Source organism: Bufo bufo, chromosome 5 (assembly GCF_905171765.1).
Source record: "Bufo bufo chromosome 5, aBufBuf1.1, whole genome shotgun sequence".
NCBI lineage: Eukaryota > Metazoa > Chordata > Amphibia > Anura > Bufonidae > Bufo > Bufo bufo.
The window spans coordinates 324,300,481-324,321,224 of record NC_053393.1 but is presented as its reverse complement, the minus strand read 5'-3'; the positions used below and the strand labels follow the sequence as shown (position 1 = coordinate 324,321,224).

The 20,744-nt window shown below is 42.6% G+C and overlaps 1 non-coding gene across 1 annotated transcript; it reads right to left on the bottom strand.

Annotated features, from left to right (window-relative positions):
* Positions 1-17,801: 17,801 nt before the first annotated feature.
* LOC121002961 lies at positions 17,802-17,916 on the bottom strand. The gene has a single exon (XR_005779363.1). It is a non-coding gene; the product is annotated as a U5 spliceosomal RNA (small nuclear RNA).
* Between the last annotated feature and the right edge of the window lie 2,828 nt (positions 17,917-20,744).

The following is a 20,744-nucleotide window of genomic DNA, read 5'->3' as shown; positions in this document are numbered from 1 at the left end:
GCTATTGGCTGACTCCCCCAATGCCGGATGTTTTTATCCGCATGACTGGGAGATGCCGCTACGGCCCTGCCGGCATCAGAAGCGATGCAGGTGCCAGGTAGCGAGTTAAGTATGACCAGAACAAGGGGCCCGGCATATGGGGGTGCATTATAGATCTTGGATAACCCCTTTAACCTAATAATCAGTTAAGCAAGACACATAAGAAGAGATGCTATGTGTAGGTAAAGAAACAGAGTTAAGTATCTGAATGGACCATTATATTACTATAGATCACAAGTTTTATAACAGTAACATAAATCACATCAGATCAATCATTTTGCTCTTTTAGTGCATAAAGACACAGCTGGTGAAGGTGTGGGCACCTTTTATTATCTCTATAGATGTGGCCGCCTTTTATTGTCAATCTGCAAAAAAAGGAGGGGTTAGTCAGCACCTCCCAGTGCGCAGGTGCACGCCGCCATGGCAAAGACCTAGAGGGAAAAAAAAAAAAAGGAGACAATGCAGCAGCACTCTGCAAATCCAGCGAGTCGTGCACTCCTGATTAGCCTGTCTGCCCCATAGGCTGATTTTAATTATTTTCAGTATAAAGCTGTGGCCTGCTCTCACTGCATTCATTGGAAGCTGTCTAGCACCAGGAAGGGTATAGAGTGGGCTCAGCATGCATGTTGGTACCTGCATCCCTTGTAATGGAGGCCATTTTGGCACAAAAAATGGAAAAAGGCAGAGTGGATCCAACATGCATGTGGGTCCAACACTCCCTGAATTTTATGGCGGTCATTATGGCGCATAACAGGTAGTATTTAGTGTTAGGACCCGTGTAACAGAGATCGCCTTGACGTTTGGCATACGGGCTTAGATGATTTTGTACAAAATGCATTGACCAAGCATCTCGCTTTTATAAATAAGCGTAGGATTAGCACTATAATTTTTGTAAGCATTGTTGTACTTTGTCTGATTTGCAGAGTGCTGCTGCATTGTCTCCTTTTTTTTCCTCTACGCCTTTTATTGTCTATATAGATGTGGGCACCTTTTATCATATCATATCTATGATAAGATGAGATATGATAAGAATTCTATTTATCTATCTATCTATCTATCTATCTATCTATTTTTAGGGCTATCATGTATTCACAGATTTAACAGCAAGGATGAGAGTGAGGTCAGTATATCCAAATTCAAATGTATTGTGTAACCAAAGTAGTATCGGGTTATGCTACATTTATGTAAAAGAATTGTTTCATATTCATTATTATTCTTGTCTTACAACGTTGCCCCCGGATGCCACACATACATATGTATGATTTCCTACCATATTTATTTGAAAAGTGATTTTCTCATATTTGATAATGATTGACAGAGGTTTAAGCAAAAAAGCTGAGAGGGGAATACGGAAGGTGATGGAAACTGATAAGACCACTTTAGGGAGAAGAACAATCAAAGTATATTTTTTTATTTGAGAAGGTAAGATAAAAGTTTCTTTCCTGAATTAAAGTAGAATTAAATAAAATAATACAGTAGATTTTTTCCTACAAACATAGAAAGACCAATGGCTCTGTACACTTCAGAGTACAAGTATGGTCCAAATTATCAAGGGATTCTTACACTTTCATAGTTAATTATCCATCACAAGACTGATCTAGAGTAACATGTTATACTATACATTAATTTACAACATTGATTGATGCTCTATTAATCTAAATAGCATGTACGACATTGGATTTCAGGGTAAAGTACTAACACATGTATAATTTCACTGCAAATTCACATTGAAATTCAGAAAAAATTCATAGGCCAACAAGGTCTGTGTTTGTTCACAGCAAATAAACCTGATATGAACAATGCTGTCATTGATGGATTGTAAATATAATTATAATCTTTCCACTCGGAGAGAGTAAACAATTTTCTTCTGATAATCATAAAATAAATGATCAGTGACTTAATATCATAGTTATTACACAAGTACATTAACATAGTTATGATTTATAGCACGTCTATCAAATCCGTAACATTCTTGTAACATCATCATTGGAACCCTGATAGTAACCTGATTGATGGCCATGAAGCTTCAGGCTCGTGTTTATTAAATAAATAAGGCAAATTATGTGCAATGAAATACTGTACTTGCCATAGGATAACAGCATAACAGATTTCATCATACATGGACCTTAAGAATATATTCTAGGATTTAACATCTTGTCTCTTCCTACAATTGAGTTAAAGAGGACAAGAAAAATATATGAATATCTTTTATTATTTATTTTACAATGCATTAGTGCCATTTAGTTTATAATGTAATACTGTAAAATATGCAGATTTCAATCACACTGTGTAAGCCCCCCTTATTCAACAGGGTAACCTCATTTAAACACTAAGGGGGGATTTATCATTTTCAGTGGTTTTGGTGTCAGTTTTAAAGTGTAACTCATTTTTTTTTTGTGTTGTGTTTTGAGCCTTAGCAACGCTCCTCTGTCTTCTGTTTACATAACACAGTCAGTGTCCAGCAAGTCTCCACTGTTATGTAAACAGGAGACAGAGGAGCGTTGCTAAGGCTCAAAATGGGCCACATTACAGCTATTTTTGCAATAGAAATGTACAATTTCAGTAATTAAAGTATATTACAAAAATGTAGAACCAAGAAAAAAGCCTCAATATACAAAGCTATGAGTCTGGGCAGAGAATTGAAAACCATATAAACCTACAATGTTGTTAATCAACAAACAACAAACTATATATTTTGATTACTTTGGGCATTTTTTGTTTGTTGATTAACAACATTGTAGGTTTATATTACAAAAATGGTCAGTATCACTGCCCCTATACATTACACATATAAAAAAAATTTTTTATCTGTCTTTGCTTTGTGAGGTCGAGACAAAATTATGAAACGGCATACAGTAATAATATATTTGGCGCAAGTGCAATGTGGTGTACAGCTATGTCTATAAATGTACACCATTTACATCATAAACGAGACTTAAAGCTGTTCTATTGTGAAATCCTAAACTACTTTGCACTCCACTTGTAAAAGTGGCAAGGCTCACCAAATGCTGCAAAATTTGACCAAATGTCGCACAAATATGCACCAAATGTTGCACGTGGTCATCACTTGCAACATTTTACACTACAAAACTGGCAAAGCAGATTTGCTAAATGTCCCTCTAACATTGTACCCATGTAAAAGAAGAAGCTAGTCAGCAGGAACTGTATTACTGAAATCCCTGCACAGATTAGCGGTCAGGTGCAGCTCTCTGAGCTACAGTACATTGCTGCATGTTTGCACTGTTCTCTACCTATGCTACATGTGTTGTACTTCTATCTACCTGCACTACTGTACATACGTTGTACTGTTTTTACCTACTGTATTGCTCTCTACTTGTGCTGTATTTCTATCTACGCTTAGAACATTTACTTACATACCTGAACTGCATGTACTGCCCTGCTCTCTACATGCTCTGCATGTACTGTACTGCCATATACCTGTGCTACATACCGTGTATAGTACAGATCTCTACTTGTTTCCCATGTACTGACCTGCTACCTACCTGTACTGCTCTCTACCTGTACTACATGCACTGTACTATTTGATACCTGTATATGTACTGTTCATTAACTGTACTACATGTACTATGCTACCACCTAACCATACTACATGCAGGGGTGGGATTAAAATTTTTAACAATAGGTTCCCTACTCAACAATGGACACGCGGTGTCACAACACATGTTTACATATACATACACCATAACACATGTTTACATATACATACTCCATATATATGCAACACACATACACATAAATACACTATATACATTGTGCACAAATAGTCCCACAACATGGACAGTGACATAATAGACGGGGAACAATGACAAAAATTCCAACAAAAAATATGTGTTTTATGCGTCTCAAAGGGAAATTCTCTTAAATGTGCCCTGTTGGAGCCTAAATTTTTTTTATTTAAGGCCACGGGAGCACGCGCCTTAAAAATTAGGCATTCACCTGACATAAAAAAAATTCTTATTATGTGGCTCGAGGTACATTATGCGGTCAATGGATAAGAATTTTACTGTAGGCCACTGGACTACAGGCCCCAACATTCACCGGACAGAAAAAATCAAGTGATTATGTGGCCTGAGGTATATTACACGGTCAATGGATATCAATTTTACTGCAGGCCAGTAGAAATACAGGTCAAATACATATGTTTAAGAGAACTAAAAATATAAAATTGGATTAAAAACATGGCTAACGAAATCCCCCTCTTAAAAAGAACCCTAATGATAATAGTTGAAATTCGATAACACGTGGTCGTCACTGGTGTTGAATTCCTCCGAGGCCACAACAATTATTAAATCACCGAACATAAAAGAACAAGTAAGTATGTGGCTGGAGGTAGATTACATGGTCATTGGATATCAATTTTACAGCAGGCCAGTGGACTACGGGCCCCAATAATTATGCATTCAGCGGACAGAAAAGAACAAGTAACTATGTGGTTGGAGGTAAATTACACGGTCATTGGATATCAATTTTACAGCAGGCCAGTATACTACAGGCCCCAAAAATTTGGGATATCAATTTTACAGCAGGCCATTGTACTACAGGCCCCAAAAATGATGTATTCAGCGGACAGAAAAGAACAAGTAAGCATGTGGATGGACGTAGATTACACGGTCTTTGGATATTAATTTTATAGCAGGCCAGTGGACTACAAGCCCCAAAAATAATGCATTCAGCGGACAGAAAAGAACAAGCAACTATGTGGCTGGAGGTAGATTACACGGTCATTGGATATCAATTTTACAGCAGGTCAGTGTACTGCAGGCCCCAAAAATTATGCATTCAGTGTACAGAAAAAAACAAGTATGTATGTGGCTGGAGGTAGATTTCACTGTCATTGGATATCAATTTTACTGCAGGCCAGTGTATTACAGGCCCCAAAAATTATGCATTCACCATACAGAAAAGATCAAGTGATTATGTGGCTGGAGGTCTATTTGACGGTCAATGGATATCAATTTTACTGAAGGCCAGTACAAATATAGGTCAAATACATAACTTTAAAAGAACTAAAAATATAAAATTGGATTAAAAACATGGCTAACGAAATCCCCCCTCTTGAAAAAAAACCCTAATGATAATATTTGTAAACAAGTGGTCGTCACAGGTGTTGAATTCCTCTGTGTGGTGGCAGATATTTATGGGCTGTCATGAGGAAATTCAATTAAACGTGGTTGATGCGTCACATATGTTGAATTCCTCCAAGATCCATGCCTGCACACCCAGTAGACAGAAAAGGCCTTATATGCCGCTGTATTTACCTAAGACAGGGACCATTATTTGTTCTGGGTGGTGGCGGATATTTGTGGGCTGACTTGAGGAAATTCAATTATACGTGGTTGACGCGTCACATGTGTTGAATTCCTCCGAGATTACATGCCTCATTCATTTTTAGAAATGTGAGGTAGTCCACACTGTCGTGAGCAAGGCGAGTGCGCTTATCGGTCACGATCCCCCCTGATGAGCTGAACGTCCTTTCGGACAGGTCACTGGACGAGGGGCAAGCCAAGAGTTCTATGGCAAATTGTGCCAGCTCCGGCCACAGGTCAAACCTGCACACCCAGTAGTGCAGGGGTTGCTCGCTTCTCAGAGCGTCCACATCGGCCGTTAACCCGATGAAGTCGGACACCTGTTGGTCTAGGCATTCCCTGAGGCTGGATCCGGAGGCCGGCTGTCGATGGGTTGGCTGCAAGAATGATCTCATATCCAAAGTGACCAATACATCTTCAAACCGCCCTCTTTTTGCATGCGCTGTTGGATTGGTACCCGCAACTGTTTCTCTGAGTGGAAATTCCTCTGCTAGCGCCTGCAAAAGCAGAATGCAGCATTTCTCGAAGCAAGGCCTGAAAATGCTGCATTCTGACAGCCCTCTGTGATGCTGGTAACATGTTCGCCATTTTGTGTTTGTACCTGGGGTCTAAGTACATTGCCACCCAGTACCGGTCCTTGCCCTTTATGCTTTTTATACGGGGGTCCCTCTTCAAACACTGGAACATGAAGGCCCCCATTTGCACTAAACTGGAAGCAGTGGAGTGGCCTGGCTCCTGCTCATCGTCCAGGATAATGTTGTCCTCGGTCTCCTACCCCCGGCCACGAACAACACCAGTGATCCCAGAAAAGTTTAAAGCATGCTCTTCTTGCTCCTCCTCCGCCCCGGCACCATCCTCCTCTGACTCCTCTTCAGACTCCTGTTGACTTGTCTCAGATGGAGTAGCCTCCCTGGAAATTCATCCAGCATTACGACTTCCTCATCTTCCTGCTCCTGCTCCTCGACGGTTTGATCAATGACATGACACAATACACGCTCCAGAAAGAAGGCGTAAGGTACGATGTCACTGATGGTGCTCTGGCTGCGACTGACCAGTTTGGTGATCTCATCAAATGGCCGCAGAAGTCTGCATGCATCGCACATAAGCAGCCACTGGCGCGGTGAATAAAAACCAAGCTCCCCAGAACCTGTCCTGCCGCAGAGTTCGTACAGGTAGTCGTTAACTGCACGTTTCTGCTGGAGCAGTCTATCAAGCATATACAAGGTGGAGTTCCAGCGCATTGGGCAGTCACAAATCAGATGTCTGACGGGCAGATGGTGTCGCCGCTGAACATCAGCAAGGAAAGCCATGGCCATGTAAGATCTTCTAAAATGGCCAGCGATTCTACTGGCCTGCTGCAAAACGTCCTGGACCCCAGGGTATTTGGCAACGAATCGCTGCACGACTAAGTTCAGGACATGTGCCATTTTGCCCTGTTTCAGCGCACTCAGCAGATTGGCACCGTTGTCGCACATCACTTTACCAACTTTCTAATTGAGCGGGGTAATCCACTAATCGGCCTGTGATCGCAAAGCTGAAAGGAGTGCAGGACCGTTGTGGCTCTTGGCTTCCAGGCACAACAGCCGCAGCACAGCATGGCAACATCTCACCTGGCACGTCGAATATGTTCTGGGGAGCTTGGGGGGCTTAGCGGAAGAGGTGGTAGCAGTGGAAAAGGAGGAGTCAGCCGAGGAGGAGACGGAGGATGGAGTAGGAGGAGGATAAGAAGAGGCAGGCCTGCATGCAATACTGGTGCCACAGGTTGCATGATTAACAGCCGTCAGAAGGTTTACCCAGTGGGCAGTAAAAGTTATGTACCTTCCCTGCCGTGTTTGCTAGACCACGTTTCTGTGTTCAGATGTATATTGGCACCGACACTGTGTGCCAGAGATACATTCACTTGCCGCTGAACGTGACCATATAGCTCTGGGATGCCCTTCTGGGAGAAATATTTCCTTCCGGGGACCTTCCATTGCGGTGTGCCAATGGCCACAAATTTACTAAAGGCCTCCAAATCCATCAGTTTATATGGCAGTAGTTGGCGGGCTAGCAGTTACGACAAGCCAGCGGTCAGCCATTGGGCAATAGGGTTATCCTGCGTCATCATAATTTTTACGCTCGAACATTAGGGCCATGGAAGCCTGCCTTTTGCCAGATGAACGCAATGACGGCACAGTGGAAGGTGGAGTGGAGGACAAATGGGAGGAGAGAGTAGAAGGAGAAGAGGCAGGACGTGACGCGCCGGGAGTGTGGCTTTGTGGGTTCTGACAGTGTTGCTCCCAATGGGCTCGGTGATGGGAGGCCAGGTGCCTTCTTAAGACGGTCGTCCCTAGGTGAGTGTTGAGCTTACTGTGACTTATGCGTTGACAGCACAGACTGCAGATGTCAACACTATTGTCAGCAGCGGACCCGTAAAAAAAAAAACACACTACGGACCCATGTGCTGGCGTCCTGGGAGCGCCAGATGTGACCGTGCATAGTGGATGGCTTGTTCCAGATACATTAGCAGTCTACTTGTTGCCTCCTGTGCACTGTATGTTCTGCCTGCTTCTCCTCCTTCTCCTCCCTATCTGCTGCTCCATCTCTCCCTCTGAACTCCCTTCCTCTTCCTCTCTTGTGGGCACCCACGTGACGTCCATAGACACGTCATCATCGTCCCCTTCACCACCACTGACATTAGAGATCTCAGAGTAGGCAGCAACAGTGGGGACCACCCTCCTTGGGCTGATCTTGGTACTGTCGTCAGACTGCTGGGTGGCGACCGTTGATACCTCCTCTTCCTGATCCGATGCGATGAGGATGAGGGGGGTGCAGAAGTGGAAGGCTAAGTGAGACACTCAACCAAGTCTGGTGCGTCCTTTGACGTAATCGCACGCACCTTTTGCAACTTCCCACTTAGGCTCCGGCCTGGTGCACCTGCCCGACCCCTACCACCCCTGCGGAATGGCCTGCCTCTTCCTCTGCCTGTCATTTTCAAAATGACCCTGTGACAAAAGTCCCTATAGAAGAGCAGTATTTGTGGAAGAAAGTATATAACACCCCTGCATCGATCACTTCTTTTTTGGGGGGGGCAACTGGTATATCACGCCAGTAGAAATAATTTGTTCCAATAACGTTTGTCTCTCTGTGTAGCTGCGCAGAAAAACCATAAACAAATGCTGCACTACCTAAATGCACTATATAGAAAGTATATTATTGGTATATAGCACCCCTGCTTCAATCAGTTTTTTTGGGGTGCAACTGGTATATCACACCAGTTGAAATTATTTATTCCGATAGCGTTTGTCACTCTGCGTAGCTGCGGTAACGCAGCAAAACCGCAAACAAATGCTGCACTACCTAAATGCACTATATAGAAAGTATATTATTGGTATATAACACCCCTGCTTCAATCAGTTTTTTTGGGGGGGCAACTGGTATATTTTTGGCAGCACTTGCACTTTATATACAAGTAAATATACAGGAAAGAATGTTTCCTCACAATTTTTCCTCTAAAATCGATTTTGTCTTTGGTTTTGCACGTATTATTGTCAGTCTGTAAAAGTGGCGTACTACTCAGACAACATCGTTCTCAGCCATGACCTGGGAGTCCAAGATGCATCCAAACATCCTCCCTATGCTGTTCCCGAACCATTTCAGTGGTGTTTCCATCAATTTCTGACCTTTTCATGTGAACCAGACAACCTCCCCTCTTCAGAGCAGGGGGAGCCTGGTTCTCCCATTGACTTCCATTCTACAGAGCACCCGAGCATCCCGAGGTGTTCTACCCGAGCACCTGAGCACTTTGGTGCTCAACGAACACTAGTCTCTATGTAATCAATGAACTCTTTAGTTTACCAAGCAAAATTGTATACGAGGAAGACAAAGAGCAAAACATTTTTTTGTGGAATTTTTTTCCCTATCTTTACTTCTACATTTTAGACATTTTAGATTCTAGACATCAGATGGATGACCAATTAGTCACCTGTGTGGCTTGCAGCTTTACAAGCCGCACACCCAGACAATGATCATTAGATGTAAAATTTAAGTGCCCCCGTGAGTGCACTTTTTTAAAGACTGATTGGCAGCAACTCATCCATAACATACTCTACAGACAGAATATGATCGACTGCCAGGTGAAAAAAACAGCACACGTATGACGGCATCTTCCTGTCAGACGTATTTATTCTTATGGGTCTAATTTAATAATATTGAACCCCTGGTCTCAGAAAGCTTATATAACACTGTCTGCACAGTTCTCTGTTATGTCAGCTTTCTCTATCAACAAGTAGCTATGAGACTGATCCATTGTAATTGTGCAGAGAAAGCATCGATGCCTGGAGCTACTCTGTCATACAAAGCCTATGAACTATCTAAAGTTTCCTATACAAAGTAAATATAAAGTATTGTAAAAAATAAATAAGAATGCATGCTTTGTGAAAACAGGTCTACCACATGTTACTCCACAGCTGTTGTGATTTTATAAGTCAGCATGAGCCATGAAATTGCACAGTTCCTTAGAGAAATACTAGCCAAATAGGCATGCTGGACAACACAATTCAATGATGACATCATCCAAGGGAACAACTCACAGCAGGGTGGAGAGTTAGACAGAGATTGCGCAGCCTAGAGCTTTGAAAGGTACACAAGGCATTACAGCAAACAAATTACTATAATAATTTTATTGTTGACCCTGTGATGGCTGGAACACACTATAGATTTATATTTTGTAAAATTGCATTTGCATATTATACTATTAGTTTGTCACTGCTGTGTCTCAGTTGTTGTAGTTCGCCATGATACGTCTGCTGTGCATGCAGTTGCCTGGGGCAACGTGTTGTTATGCATTTTTGTGCACTGCTCCCTTTATTTTTGTTCCTTCCCAGTCTGGTGTGTGTGGGGTTAAGGTGTGGATCTAGGTGTGTTCTGGGTATTCCCTCTTGGCTCTACTTATTCTGGTGCTGTGAGACTGAGGTCAGTGGTATTCCTGCCATGGTTGGTGATGGAGCTTTGCTCCTGTCTGGGTTTTTCATCTTTCCAGTGTGAGGGCAACCTTGTTAGACATCAATGTCTCTCTGATTTCTTTCCCTTGTTTCTATTTCCTTTCCCCATCCTTATCTGTTGTTTTGTTTGGTGTGTTGTTATGTCTAGTTTGGTGTTCCATGTCTGGTCCGTTTGGTGTTTGTAGTCCAGCATTGTTGCTAGACATTTCCCGTGTCTGCCTGTGCCTTCGGTGAGAGGGTTCCTGGGTTCCCCAGAGGTCAGTGAGCAGCTCTGCCTGGTGCCGCCATGCATCCTGTCTGCATGGGGGTCCAGGTAGTTATTGTTGTTGGTGTTCCACCCTGTTGCTGCAGCAGGTAAGTGCTTGTTGTTCTGGTGTGTTGTTGTATCACTGGGTTCTTACCTGTCAATCTGGTTGCTGTTCACTCGAGAGTGGAGGAAAAACTCTCCACCATATAACGTAGGAGAACGGGGAAGCAGCTAGGCCTGGAGAACTAGGAAAAGGGAGCAGGTCACCTCCTAATGCCGCCCTAATCCTGGCCCTGACTCCTAACCGTATGAGCAGACCCAGATGGTAGGTGGGCTCATACACAGGAACCTCGGACCCAGAGTCGCCCTGAAAATCCCTGCAATGATGTTAGGAGCAGGAGATGACCTGTCATCCCAGACGCGAATGAACAGGATTCTCCACTGACCTAGCTACAAGGAAATGGACAGCCAGTGAACAGCCACTGGATCGGCAGGTAAGAGCCCAGAAACAACATGCACTGGTGACATCAATGTCTAGCTAGGAGGCCCTCCCACTGGACAGATGGTATATCCAGGAAAAGAGCAACACTCCAGCTAGCACAAAGGCAACTGACCTCTTACCCACAACACCAGGATATAAGGAGCCAAGATCCCCACCAGCCAGATAGTTAACCCCTCCAGCACCAAACAGGGAAGGGAAGCAGGATAAAAGGGGCAGGCACTTATATGCTGCAACAAACACACGTTGCAGCTGGCAACAGCATGCACGTCAACCGTGTCACGGCGCACACAACAGAGGCCGTGACACTTCCCCTATCTTTGCTGCTAGGCCTGTGGAGACTCCCGTGCATTCGGATTTTTGAGGAACAGGTCATCTCTAGTTCCTGACCTTAATTTCGGGGATCATCAGGGCGACTCAGGGTCCGAGGTTCCTGTGTATGAGCCCTCCTACAATCTGGGTCCGCTCATACGGTTAGGTTGCAATTGGAGGTCCCCTGCTCCCTTATCCCGGTATCCAGGCCTAGTGTCAACTCCTGTTTCCCATCGGTGTTCAGTGTGGAGCCCCCCACACCGCACTCTGACATGGTTATTATTACAGCCATTTTTATTATTATAGACAAAATGTTTCATGCAGGCCATAAACTCAGTTTAGAGGGAAATGTATTGTGGAAACACAGAAATTAAAAGTGGCAAACAACTCAATAGGCATGAAACGTTGCAGGAAGATGGCGACAACAACACCAAGGGAGGAAATGCAATTTGCATTTCTTTACTGAATAACGGTATTATACAAGAAATAACGTAACAGGGGCAACAAGCATATAATCCTGGACATCTTCTATATGTGAACAGTCTCTAGAAATAGCATTCAGTTGTCAGAGACAATTACAGCAGTAAATATTCTTCTATAGGATACAGTTCAACAGTTCTTACACCAGGCGCCCTTTTAACTTAAGGAGTTGTCTTCTGTAACTGGCATTTATCATGCAGTTAAAGTTCAAACAAGGCACTCACTAATGTATTGTGATTGTCTATATTGCCTCCTTTGCTTGCTTGATTAATTTTCACATCACATTATACACTGCTTGTTTCCAGGGGTTATGACTACCACTGGAATGCAGATATATGAGGTGGCCACCAGAGAGGTCAGTACTTTTTCCTGTAATGTGCAAGCAAGGTCACCACTGTTGGATTGCAGCCGTGAAACAAGCAATGCATAAATGCAACTGAAAAATTAATCAAGCCAGCAAACAAAGCAATATGGACAATCACAACACATTAGTCATTTAGATTGTAAGCCCTCACGGGCAGGGCCCTATCTCCTTCTGTACCAGTTTGTAACTCATCATGTTCATGCTTAGTGCAATTGTCTGCATTATGTATGTATGCCCCTTTTCATATGTACAGCGCTATGGAATGAATGGAGCTTTAATAATAAATAATAATAATAATTAGTAAGTGCCTTGTATTAACTTTGTCTACATGATAAATGCCATTTTCTAAAGTGAGAGAACGCCTTTAATGACTTGGACTCACTTTGATTTTAAATCCAGTGCTTGTATTGATATCATGCTTATTGTAATCCACTCCGCTGTTATGGGGCAGGTACACAGGTTGTGATCTAGATCTGTAATGTGACTTCAGCTTCCAGCCTTTTCCCCAGCTCTCACACTCTGCATTGTTCTTTTTCTCTGGTCACTTTTAGCAGCTGCTACTGTATTTACCAGTCCAGGGCACAAAACAGACTCTCTTCCCCAGTTGTCTCTTAAGTTTTGGTTCCATACCAGATATCCCTGCTTCTCTAGAGCAGCAGTGACCACCTTTTTTTCAGGTTCTAGGACCACATTTTCAGATTATACCAATTCCAAGGACCATATAAAACTTATATATATTCTCATCTGAAACAATTATGACAAAAAGATCTAATAGTACAAGAAAATTTAGACTATTACATTCATATACATAGTCACAGGTGCATATCCATCAAGCAAACATGGTTGATAAAAAAAAATGGCTGCACAACATTTCACATACAAACAATAGAGCTGAGAAATGGGGATCATTCTAAATTAAAGTAATATTATACCTACTATAAATAGAAAAATAGAAGCTCTTTGCGCGCATTTTTGATCAAACGTACCTAACACTAATATACCGCTTCTCTTGGAATTACCTAAGCCTACATTTTCAGGGCAGTGTAGCGCCTATTTTAGACTGAGCAATGCCCATCTGCCTGGGGCTTCTGAGCAGAGTATAACTGTAGCTGGTTCCTACACTGCCCTGACATATGTTAGCAAAAAAAATCCATACAAATAATTTCCAGCAAGGTACTGCAGCAAAAGTGCACAGACTAGCAAAATATTTGATCAGGTTCAAAACACATGGGATGGCTTCCCTCTTGATGGCATTCAAGCATTCATACCCAGTCAAATAAATTACTTCCTTGATCACAAAGGTCAAAAGAGAAGAAAAAAAGTCTGCTTAGGACCTACCTATACAGTAGGATAGCTACGGTTTAGCCACGCTACAAGCCTAAGACAATGTTTACTTCAGCCAGCAGAATTGTATGGATCATCAGAGGATGCCGCTATACAAACATAGTTACACATTTACATTAGTACAGTTGAAAAAACATATAGATATGTCCATCACGTTTAACCAACAGATTGTAGGGTATGTGAATGAAAGGAAGAGGAGGAACCAGAACTCTACACATTTATATACTGTATTTTTCAGTTTACAATACGCAAAATGGCAGGGCATCATATAAAGCGAATATTAACGAGCGCCTATTTTATGGAAGCACTTACTATTATGCAGTAGGTGCGGGGAGTGAGGTGCTATGAGAGCTACTGGTACTCAACCTCCCTGGTCTTCTTCCCTGGGGCTGCGCTGCACTGTCTTGAGATAACCTTTTGCGAATACAAAAGGAGGGACATGGTGTCAGGGAACACCCACCCCCTTTTGGTATGTGCAAAGGTATGTGGAAGTGAAAGGGTTAAGTTTATTTACTTACCTGTAATGTGTGCTGGGCTGAACTTGACCTCGTGGATACTTGAAGATTGTGATTGGTCTGCTGGTAACGGTCGGCACGAGTCACCTGTAAGATAAGAAGATTTCAGTTACTTGCTGCGCATTCAGCAGTTGACAGCAAAGAATCCCCCATCCCACCCCTTCTTTTATCGTCATGGTGTTTATACGGGGTAATAGTCGCTCCTTGAGCGGACTAGTTTGGGTCTTAGACAAGGTCTTGGATTTAATTAGTTCTTATGATTTAAATAATTTTGATTGTCTAAGAATATGAAACGTAAAAACACTGTGGCCTTTATTTACCAAAACAATGTTAAAAATGTTATAAATAAAATATCTTATTATTTAAGATAATGGTTAAGATTTGGTTAGTGGTGGAATATGACACCATGACCGTGTACAGCATCAGGACATAATTTGTGCACTATGACCTGATTCTGCATGCAGTGTGGGCTGGAGAAGAAGGGAGTGTGACTGTAGCAGAGACCGCTGGACCTGGAGAGGAGCAACAGAGGAGGAGAGGTAAGTGAATTTATTTATTTTATCTGTGATCTGAGGTCTGATACAGGGGTCTGGCATGGAAGTCTAATGGGGGTCTGATCTGAGATCTGATAGGGTCTGACATGGAAGTCTGATGGAGGTCTGATGGGGGTCTGATCTGAGTTCCTGGGATGGGGGTCTGATCTGATGTCCTTACATGGGGTCTGATCTAAATTCCTGATATGGGGGTCCAATATGATGTTCTGATATGTGTGTATCATCTGATATCCTGATATGTGGGCCTGATCTGAGTTCCTGATATAATGCTTTGATCTGAGTTCCTGATTTGGAGGTCTGATATGAGTTCCTGATATGGGGGTCTGATCCAAGGATCAGATATGGGAGGTCTGATGAAAAATATTTTTTTCTTACCTTCCTCCTCTAAAACCTGGGGTGCGTCTAATCCTCAGATGCGTCTTATAAAAATGAAAAATATGGTAAATGTAAATGTCATTCTGTTCTAAGAAAACATCTAAGCGTTTTTTAAAACCTGCAGTGATGATCACCTCATGAGGAAGACTATTCCACAGATTCACAGCAGTTATAATAAAGAAGCCTTGGAGTTTGAACATTTTCTTCTCCAGATGGTTCCCCATTATCTTTTGAAGGGATTTTACATGGAACAGCTTTTCATCCTATTTTTTAAATGGGCCATTTATATATTTATATATGTTAATCATACCCCCCTTTGTAACCTCTTCTCAAGTTCTTTTAATCTTTCCTCATGACTAAGACCTTCCATGGCCCTTATCAGTTTAGTCACACTTCTTTGTACTTTGTCCAGCTCCAGGGCATCCGTGCTATGAACTAGTGCCAAGAAGAGAACTGCATGTGCAGTGGCCGGGTTTGGGATGGCCCCAACGCTACGCTGGGTACCCGGACACCATCGAGGTGTCACAATGTGTTGCTGCTCTCCGGAAGGGATGGTAAGGTGTTGTGCACCCCAATGGGAAAAAAGTCCAGAGAGTCAGGGTCTACAGTAAACCAGTGTGCTTCTTTACTGGAGGAATCCAGGTAAAAAACAATACAGATGAGGCATAGAGCTGGCTTCTCCAGTCTCCTCCCTGGCAGAAGAAGGGTTTGATGCTGTGGAAAGGCCTAAACTAGCTGTCCCGTTCTCTCTCAGAAGGCTGGCACCCTGGTAAAAAGCCCACTTCCTGTAGCTCAGTAGTCTGGGTTGCCCCTTGATCACAGGGCTGGTGACCTATGGTGGGTGGCTAAGCATCCCTATCTCAGCATCTTCTTCTGGTTACTCTTTCAGGCTGGCATGCATCTCCCCCTCCAAGCACTGTTCCCTAACTGTAGTACACCAGGGTCTCTGACTGCTCTCCTTATATACCATCTCTAACTAGACTGGAACCTTTTAGTGAGAGGGGTGGAGTGGAGAAGCTCAGCACAAACAGATACATTGTAACACTTTCTGTTTCTCATAGACTTACATTAGAGCTTCAATGATACTCAATGGCAATGACACAGCAGTTTTTCCACACAAAAACAAGTTTCCAAACATAACAACATAGCTAAAACCAGACCTTCAAAAGGTCAGTCTGTCTGGTTTTGGTGGTAAAGTGGCCTTACTGGGAGGAAATGCTCAAACCCCAAATACTGTGGCGTATTTATAACCGGGGGAGCAGATCCTCTACATGTGATCCGTTGCGAATGGCAATCCCCAGCAAAAATGCATACAATGGAGGATGCCGGCAGCGGACCACATGTACCACAAAAACATCCTACACAAGATGAAATAATGTGTGGATGAAAATATAAGAGCGGGACCTACCGCTAACCTACCTATAGTGTGTGAACACTGTCCGATAGGTGCCAAGGTCTGACTCACAGCCAAACTCCCACATACTGTACCTTCAAAGCAAGATCACTAACACAATGGGAGGAGGGAGGAGGATGCGAGCCCCACCTATGGCAGGCCATGTGACACAGGCTACCAGGTGCACTAGAATGTTACCAACGATAAGCGTCCACACATTCAATACATATCAAGATAAATCAAAGAATAGAGTGGCCTTACTGGGAGTAAATGCTCAAACCCCAAATACTGTAGCATATTTATATCCGGGGGAGCAGATCCTCCACATGTGATCCTTTGCTAACGGCAATGCCCAGCAAAAATGCATACAATGGAGGATGCCGGCAGCGGACCACATGTACCATAAAAACATACTACACAAGATGAAATAATGTGTGGATGAAAATATAACAGTAAATAGATCACTGCAAACGGTGCACCACACTAATATGCAACTGACAATACAAGGCTGAGATTTTAGCCAATATATTCCTGTCAGGGACATATCGGAGCCCGCGCACCCCACCAAGGTATCTCAGTGTAGCACGGGTAACATTCTAATGCACCTGGTAGCCTGTGTAACATTGCCTGTGATAGGTCGGGCTCGAAGCCTCCTCCCTCCTCCCATTGTGTTAGTGATCTTACTTTGGAGGTATGTGGGAGTTTGGCTGAGAGTCGGACCTTGGCACCTATCGGACACACACTGTAGTTAGTTTAGCGGTAGGTTCTGCACTACACTGAGATACCTTGGAAGGGTGTGCGGGCTCCGATATGTTCCTGACAGGAATATATTGGCTAAAATCTAATTTTTTAACATCAGTTGGATATTAGTGTGGTGTACCATTTGCAGTGATGGTTTTGGTGGTAACCAAGTCTGGCGAATTCCCTCCAAAACATGCTCTTCTTTCAACCCTATGGCAACAGTGCAAAACTACCAGCCTCTCATTCAAAGTCCCAAAAGTCTCTCAGTATTCATTAACCCTTTCCAAAGAGCCTTGCGAAAACAGTGCAAATGAACAGGATATATATCACAGAATACATATAAAATGCAGTTACACAGTATTAAACAGTGCGCGTTAACCCTTTCAAGTGAAAAAAGTAAGAAGTTTATAACTTTGCATAGGGAAAACAGAGGTAAATGTCCACAAATCGGCAGACTTCACATTACCCCTTCTCCAGGGCACTACACTTGATCCAGATGAGGCTGTGTTAAAGCTTTGTAAAGTGACATTATTGCATTCCTGTTTCATGCCTCTTTTAATACAGGACAGTAGAACTCTCCTTAGAGGAAGCTGATTGACATTGCATGCTGTTATTTTTTTTTTTTCTTAAGCCCAGCGAGCATCGGGCATCAAAAGATCCCATGAAACTCATGATTGATCCTCTCCACAGAAATCTTTATTAAAAGGCAAAATATTTATTCGATCTGAAGAGAAACCAGAGTATTGCATGCTATGATCTACAAGTACATCCAAATCCTTTTTTACAAGTGACTTTCCCAGTGATACTTCCCCTAGGACATATGATGCACAGAGATTATTACTACCAAGATGCATAACTTTACATTTATCCACATTGAATCTCAAACTGACATTGAATCTCAAATTGCCCAATCACTGAGAGTGTTCAAGTCAGCTTGTATTTTCTGGACATCTTCCATAGACTGCACAGTACTATATACAGTTGCAAGAAAAAGTATGTGAACCCTTTGGAATGATATGGATTTCTGCACAAATTGGTCATAAAATGTCACAACAATAGACAATCACAGTCTGCTTAAACTAATAACACACAAAAAATTAAATGTTACCATGATTTTATTGAACACACTATGTAAACATTCACAGTGCAGGTGGAAAAAGTATGTGAACCCTTGGATTTAATAACTGGTTGAACCTCCTTTGGCAGCAATAACTTCAACCAAACGTTTCCTATAGTTGCAGATCAGACGTGCACAATGGTCAGGAGTAATTCTTGACCATTCCTCTTTATAGAACTATTTCAGTTCAGCAATATTCTTGGGATGTCTGGTGTGAATCGCTTTCTTGAGGTCATGCCACAGCATCTCAATTGGGTTGAGGTCAGGACTCTGGCTGGGCCACTCCAGAAGGCGTATTTTCTTCTGTTTAAGCCATTCTATTGTTGATTTTCTTCTATGCTTTGGGTCGTTGTCCTGTTGCAACACCCATCTTCTGTTGAGCTTCAGCTGGTGGACAGATGGCCTTAAGTTCTCCTGCAAAATGTCTTGATAAACTTAGAAATTCATTTTTCCTTCCATGATAGTAATCCGTCCAGGCCCTGACACAGCAAAGCAGCCCCAAACAATGATGCCCCACCACCATACTTCACAGTTGGGATGAGGTTTTGATGTTGGTGGGCTGTGCCTCTTTTTCTCCACACATAGTGTTATGTGTTTCTTCCAAACAACTCAACTTTGGTTTCATCTGTCCACAGAATATTTTGCCAGTACTGCTGTGGAACATCCAGGTGCTCTTGTGCAAACTGTAAACGTGCAGCAATGGTTTTTTTGGACAGCAGTGGCTTCCTCTGTGGTATCCTCCTATGAAATCTATTCTTGTTTAGTGTTTTACATATTGTAGATTCGCTAACAGGGATGTCAGCATATGCCAGAGGCTTTTGTAAGTCTTTAGCTGACACTCTAGGATTCTTCTTCACCTCATTGAGCAGTCTGCGCTGTGCTCTTGCAGTCATCTTTACAGGACAGCCACTCCTAGGGAGAGTAGCAGCAGTGCTGAACTTTCTCCATTTATAGACAGTTTGTCTTACCATGGACTGATGAACAGCAAGGCTTTTGGAAATACTTTTATAACCCTTTCCAGCTTTATGCAAGTCAGCAATTCTTAATCATAGGTCTTCTGAGAGCTCTTTTGTGCGAGGCATCATTCACATCAGGCAATGCTTCTTGTGAAAAGCAAACCCAAAACTGGTGTGTGTTTTTTATAGGGCAAGGCAGCTGTAACCAACAACTCCAATCTCATCTCATTGATTGGACTCCAGTTGGCTGATACCTCACTCCAATTAGCTCTTGGAGATGTCATTAGTCTAGGGGTTCACATACCTTTTCCACCTGCACTGTGAATGTTTACATGGTGTGTTCAATAAAAACATGGTAACATTTAATTCTTTGTGTGTAGTTTAAGCAGACTGTGATTGTCTATTGTTGTGACTTAGATGAAGATCAGATCACAGTTTATGACCAATTTGTGCAGAAATCCATATCATTCCAAAGGGTTCACATACTTTTTCTTGCAACTGTAGCTTGGTGTCATCTGCAAAAGGAGAAACGGTGCCATTAACAGGCATTGGCTACAGCAGTGCACGTGACCCCATATTTCCTGAAGTTTACAGGATGGTAACTATTTTTTATCATAGCCACAGGGTGCCTGCAGTTTTAAACAGTTAGCACCCAGAGTTAAAGTGTGCGATCAACAATAACATCAATCATACACATTTACCCCTCACATGCCGTGACCAAATATGGGCACTCTTCCAGCAGGGCACCGACTCCCCCCTAGTAAGGATCGGGGGAGCTGGATGGTGTGTGTGGCAGCCTGGGTTCTCCTGAATGATCCAAGGCTGCCACACATACGTTCCTATGGAGAGCCTGCCTGTGGCAGGGCTCCATAGGAACACAGTGATATTCTCATAGACTCCAATGCTAATGCATTGGAGTCTATTAGAGAAGCAATCTGATGTAGCCACTGTGTAGTATTTGCCTGTATTTGACGTAACCTGAGTTTTTTGTACAGATCTTCTCCTTTTTCATGACCAAGATTAATAACCAAATACACCAGGGCTTCATACTGTATGTTAAAGTATCCATTATTCTATTAAAAAGATAAGGTGTATATACTTTATATATGCTTGGATTTTATATATGCTTTCTCAACAATTAAAATACTTCCTGCAATACATATCCATCATTGCTTACCTGTGTACTGTATGAAAATCATGGGGCGGATAATTCTTTTAGTTAGCTGTCATCTGCTTTATTACATAAGTGACATGGTAGGCAACCATGTAGAAAACTCATTTTAAGGTACAATACCATGGATTTCCCCAGTCACAGTGATTGCTTAGTACATACAGTGGAAGATCAGCATGGATGCAGCATTGCCACCATGAAAAATGACTTAGAGATTCTTGTCATAAATCATGCTAGTTAATTGAAGTGCAGCGTTAACCTTTGTGCATCACCACAGGGTTTCACATCAATACAGTTAACACTAATACATTACAATACAATGCCTGTT